The sequence below is a fragment of the Poecilia reticulata genome, linkage group LG3 (assembly GCF_000633615.1).
Source record: "Poecilia reticulata strain Guanapo linkage group LG3, Guppy_female_1.0+MT, whole genome shotgun sequence".
NCBI lineage: Eukaryota > Metazoa > Chordata > Actinopteri > Cyprinodontiformes > Poeciliidae > Poecilia > Poecilia reticulata.
In genome coordinates, this window is record NC_024333.1 from 26,693,810 (window position 1) to 26,700,140 (window position 6,331).

Sequence of the window (6,331 nt, forward strand, 5' to 3'; positions counted from 1 at the left end):
GGCAGAAAACAAAGTTCTGAAGAGACGAGTGATCACGCAGATGAAAACCTTAACTTCTGACACTTTAATTGATTTTCAAAAGGTTAATCATATCTTTTGACAAAAACAAGTATTTATAGCTCCCACTAAGAGCCTCTGTCTTTAAATTTCATGATCGGTCAATTAAAGTGAGTCTGTCAGCATGCTACCTATAAAGCAGAAAGACGGAACTGTGTGCAGGCAGGCAAACATGATAATGTGGRAAGCACAGGAGATTCAAAGCAATCATTCAAGGCCTGCAGGGATAATCACGGCAAAGTCCCACTGTCCCATTCACAGAGGATAAAACCCACTGGATTAATCTGTCGTCACACAGAATACACACACAAGCATGAAAATACTTGCATAACCCATGAACTACTCTTTCTCTTAGTCTCTTCTCACTTTCTATCAAACATTTTTCCCTTTTCCATAACCATCTCTTGGTCACTTTAGCTCAATCACAAACAGACCTGCAGCTCTCTGCTGTAGCATGCACACATTCAAGATGACACCTGTCAACATGCTGCTCTTTACATGGTTGTCAATTATGCATATCTGCATGCACAGTCTTTTGAAAGGGAGAGGCAGAGCAATGAAAAAGTGACTCTTGGCGCCAATTAAATGTTTCAGATGACAAAACACATTTCAGTAACGTTTTTGTTCTGTGTTCTGTGCATTTGTTCAATGTTTGCCGTTTTCCGAATCGGTTATAAATTAAGTTTGGCCAAAAGATGAGAAGTTTCTCTTATGTGGGTGGAAGAAGGTGTCCAAATCAACCTGACTCTGCATGAAAAAACTAATTAACTTCTGCTTAAACTTGCCAAATTGTCATCTGGCTTTTACAGTAATTGGCAAAAACAGTCTTAGAGCACCATGGAGGAATTTGAGACACTAATTTTTGCAGAAACATTGCCCGGCTTTCCAGTGTTAAACATTTAGAACTGAATTTTGACAAGGCCACTCCAAAACATTACAGTTGTTTTATTACAAAAATTCATGATTTCATCAATTATGACAAGTTATCGGGTCAGAAGGTGACAAAAAAAAGCCCCAAATGTCTGTATGTGTGTGTTTGTGTGTGTACCACCATGTTTGAGTGTTAATACAATGTTCTTTTACTCAGAATTGTATGATGGATGTAATGGGATGAAAGTTGGTTAGTTCCCCCAGTTTATGAAATTATAATGTAATAACTGCTTTTTGTATTTGTTAAGTTTATTCTTATCTAATATTAAGATTTATTTGATCATCTGAAGCAACTAACTTTGATTAAAAAAAATTATTGTAAAAAGCAGAATACTTTTTTTTACACTATTTATTGAAAAATATTGAATATGCACATAAATCAGCACAAACGTATGCATTAAAAACATTGATTCTCTCATGATAAACATATCTCTGTCTAAAACAGGTTAATACATTCTTCCTAAATGGGAATTATTTGCTTGTTTTTCTTGCCCTGAAGTCAATAACCTTGTCTTCAAGGTAACACAGCAGCATTTCTACAGCACAAAGCAAGGAATCGGGTTACTTCGGCTCTGCCGCTTCATCCTGATCAATGAGAGGAGATCATGTCACAAGTTCAGGGAACTTAGAAATTACAGGCTGAGGGAGCATTAGAGTTGGAGTACATGTTGTGTGTGATTGAAGGGGGCGGGAAGGGTTTGTTTTTGTGTGAAAAGAAAGAAGGGTTGGTGATACAGAGAAAAAGCTCTGAACAGAGCTGCCACTTCAGCTCGCAGAGGACAAGAGGTGTGAAATGAAAGAAAATGGAAGAACATGCAGGGCTTTTCACCASAGGGCATTGTGTGGATCCCTCATGTTCAACAAATGTATGAATTTTACTCCCTGACACATGAAGCACTCAAATATTGTGAGAAGCATTTTTCACAGTGTTGCCTTTTGACGCTTAGGATCAAYTGAGAAGAACTGCAATAATGTCCAAGCAACCAAACGCACAGACATGTCAACACAGAGTTAAAAAGGTGCAAAAACAAAGGTCAGTGTGTAACACTGTGTCGTGACATTTAAATATRAAAAAGAAAGTCTCAAATTATAAAACAAAAGTGTGACGAATGATTGGCAAATTTATTCTGACAAAAACTGGGCCATCCATTGCAACCATTGCAAATGTGAGCTTTAAATGTTCGAACCTCACAGGTGAGCAACACGGAAATGTGATCAATCCACCGAGGTGCCAGGAGAACACGTCCTTGTGTGCATAATGCTTATTTTTAACAGATGTAGCAGTACTGGACTGGAGCCTGGTGGTAATTTCTCACCTTTTTTTTCTGGTGGAGTGACGGAGGAGGAAGAGGAAGAAGAGGAAGAGGTGACAGTAAAGGGGTTCTTAAGTGTGATGACAGCAGGTACAATTTTCCCACCAGGAAGCCAGTTTTATGCGCAGCCTGGTTTCTTCTTTGTCACAACATTTCAAATTGAAAGAATACGATGAAAAGCTACAGCTTCTCCTTGAAACAATCCAATTGAAAATATTCTGCGGTGCACAGAGCAGGTCAAACTGCATGTGTCGCCTACAATGACTGTTTTCMTTTGGCTCTCTTCAAAATGTTCTTACTGGACCWTTTAAAACCAGTCTTACTAAATCTCCAAAAATATGAACGATTTTGTAAGTTATGTTGTTTTGCTAACTCAGAATACACAGTTAATCATAACGTAAAGTTTTTGATGAYTTRTTTAAATCCTGGATAATTCCATGCTTCTAACTTTCTGTCCAAAAATAACTCCAGCTATGAGATTGTATTTTATCTRCAATGAGGATTTGATTACATTTTTTTGTCTTTCTCTAGTCTATTAACRGAATCCACGTTTCCTCAGGTGTAACATGATTTAGCTCACGTTTCCTGAAGTCCTCCTTCTCTGGAGGCTCAGTCTCACTGGGCCAGAGGAGGACTGATCACCCAGTCTTATTTGGTTACAATTAATACTTTCATTAACATCAAATGGTTTACTACGTTCTCTGGGTCATTTGGTAACTTCCTTTAGCAAAATATCTTTCTTTGTGTCAGAAGGTGACAGAATCCCAGAGCAAAAATTCAAGTTTGTTCTCAGAAATTCAACCGTCAATCGTCTTTACTTCTTTTATGTGATGTAGATTTTTCAATGGATTAGTAAAGCAAACATCTTACAGACTGGTTCTTTTTCTCTATATATTATGAAACTGATTTATTTTGGTATGTTAATGTAGCTGAGAAGTGTTGATCAGTGTTACGGTTCTGTTGGTTGTAAGTCAGACTCCTTCTTTACTCTGTGTGTGGGTGTTCATTTCCTGTCCTAATTGAAATATCTACTTGTTTACTCCTGGCTACAAACATCACCAGGCTGCCAAACGAAGACAGAATACGCAGCTGACCTGCTTAACACTCAGCCTGAGCCTTACATCCTCACTGACATTACCACGAGTCCAGACGCAGAACAGGAAGCGGGGATGGCCGGCATGCTGTTTTTAGTAGTAAAAGTTTAAAGTTGTTCTGGACAACTATTGGCAGCATTTATCTGAGTGAGGCAGAGCRTAACTCTGTGCTTGTATAACTTCACAGCTTCARAGATGATAACTTTCTACYGCATGTCTTCATTAGAAAGAAACAGGAACAAACCAGGGAAAGCTGTGATGTTCTTGCTTACAGCTGAAGATGATCTGAAGCTCTGGTGAATCCATGTTCAGAGAAAGTTGTTGTCCATGATAAGTTAGCGAATCATGTTGCTTAATTCACTGCTTCAGTTTTGCTTCTTCTACTTTTTCCAACCTTGATCAAAGCTCCGTRGAAGAAGAAATGTTCTGCTTTGGGGTTTTTCTGGATAAATCAAAATGTACTATTCTAATTCAGCAGTTCTCTGATTAGCYGTTTCCACCCTGGATGAGGCTCAGGAGATACTGATGTCACTAAATCCATATTTTTTGCCCCATAAAAATGTTCTTGGAGAAGTGCGGCATTTTCTTCTGTCAGCCACTGAAGGTTTATTACTGGAAAAAGAAAGTTTTTCATTTCTATTGTTCACAACATGCTTACTCAGCAACTTGAATCTGACTCTTTGAATGGATTGGAATTGAACCAATCTCTATCATCAAAAAGATTGCTTTAAAAATAAAGTGACATCGGCATACATCACACTTTTCACCACCACAACACAGGAAAAGAATAGTGTCAATTGTATATCATACAYTCTCAGTAAATGTTGTAGAAATAAATAATAAATCAAAGGCACATCCTGCTAATTATTCACAATTATTTGGTGTGTTGCATGGCATTAGGTAAAACATGACATCGGTTTACCTAATACTTGTGACTATTGATGCCATTGACTGCGATTAGCCCATATTTTCATCAGATTTTTTTTTTTCTTTCTTTTGTCCTCACCACTCTCCATGAGCAGTTGGATCTTGAGATCTGAATCAGATGTGGTGACAAACAGTGAAACTTCATCCAAGTGGCCAAATGGCACTTGATGGCAAACAGGGTTTTAACGCATAGCAGCTGAAACCTGATAACCGAACAAACACAGCAACGAAGAAAGACCTTTGTGAATGCATGTTGCACATGCTGACATATAATTATTGCCCGGTTTTAATCTAAATCTGACAAAACTGACAAATCTTTGTGAAATAACAACATTTCCCCAACACCTCTTTCTCATTCATGACGCAACCTTTGAAAACAGCTGAAAACATGTAATTAAGGTACATGTCAGGCGACAACTCGCTATCTTATGGCAATTTTTTTTAACTGATATATTGTTTTTCTTTCATGATTTACACCAGAAATTAGAGGGCTATTGATTTTCTTCATTAACTCGAGGAAACCTCATAGGTGAAGTACCTCTGTACGTGTTTTCTGACTAACTGTGGAGCGTCAGCGCAGCCTGTAGTCCAGCTGAGCACTTCGGAGCTGTCCAGGGTGCTGAACCAGATCCACTTTCCCCACCTCTACACGTACAATCCTCGCAACAGACAGGCAGTTCCCAATGAATTTCACACAGAAAGTGGGATTAAGTAAAAAGATCCACGACAGTAAAGGAGCGATATCATAATTTGTCCTTTAGGGTGTCGCTAAATCAGATTTCTGTAAAAAGAAAAAAGAAAAAGAAAAGAAAAAAAAAAAAAGGAAATCTCGGAGAGATCTTAAAAAGCCGCACTACTCACGAAAAAGATTGTCACAGAAATTCACATATCCTTCTGATAAACAAGCAGCTACTGGCGAACTTATGAAGCGCGCATCTATGAATACTTTTTTAAACTTTTATCGGTGCGGTTATATTTAAATGTCAAAATTAAGAGGGGGGAAAAGGACGGAGTCAAACTTACCTGCTTAACTTTCTTTCTCTCGTCTTTCCCTTGTTGTTTTGCTGTGAGTGTGGACGGGATGAAAATGTCTGTTCGCTCCAAAGCTCGGTTTAAAGGACTAACCTCGGTGGAAACACACTGCCCTCCCCCCTCCCTAACCACCGCGCTACGCCTGGCGGATTTATATTAGCTTCCGGTTTAGCCTTTGCGAAATAAAACCAGCACGGGAGTCACGAGTAAAAACTGGGATTTTAAGAGGAGGTGGAGTTACTTTCCAGCAGTACAATGGTCKTAAAGATACAACTAGAGTTGAAATGAAATTGTTCAAATCAAAGGATGTTTGATTTACAGATTCAATATTTAACAAAGCATTGCGTCTGTAGTTGAATAAAATTGTACAGAATTCTTTTCAAACTTTTAGTGACAGGAAAGGAAATGATCTTGCAGGCTTCTTCCTCTTCACAATTGGGCACTACTTTGCGTTCTTCTGTCACCTAAAATCTAAATGTTGTGATAAGACTTTTTTTCGGAAATGAGGAGGAGCTGGTATGAATACTTTTAATAGGTACTTCAAAATTGAGTTTGATATTTCTAATGGAGCTGTTTTGTTTTGTTCTTGTTGTTGTTTATGTTTGTTTCATAATTTGTAATAGTACTAATAGTKATGGTAGATGCTATATTATATGATTTAGAAAATGTAAATTAAATTAGAAACACATCAAAATAAAAATAAAAATAAAAATACTAAAACATAATAAATGCAAATATTATACATTATTTTTGTTTTTAGTATACGATCATGCCTATGAAAGAACATGTATGCTACTTTAATACTCGCAGCAAAATTACGCTTTCTTAATTAACAATAGACTTTTAATCTGAAGAGCCGGACTTCTAATTTCCTGCTTCCCTGAATCGTATTTGCCCACAAAATGGCCGCGCCCTCTGACGTCAGAGGCAGCGGATAAAAGGTAGGGCATCTCAGCCCAACTCAAAGCCATGTTTTCT

General features: G+C 37.8%; 1 protein-coding gene across 2 annotated transcripts in view; it reads right to left on the reverse strand.

The window, feature by feature from the left end:
• The window catches only part of LOC103462608 (synaptosomal-associated protein 25-A-like), a 34,476-nt gene extending 29,001 nt beyond the window's left edge, over positions 1-5,475 (reverse strand). Inside the window, exon 1 of one of the 2 annotated variants that reach the window (XM_008405500.2) lies at positions 5,345-5,470. The gene's annotated coding sequence lies outside the window, so the exon portion shown is untranslated. Of the gene's footprint in view, positions 1-5,344 lie in introns of both variants that reach the window. The other variant, XM_008405501.2, reaches the window with a different exon arrangement.
• Positions 5,476-6,331: the final 856 nt, after the last annotated feature.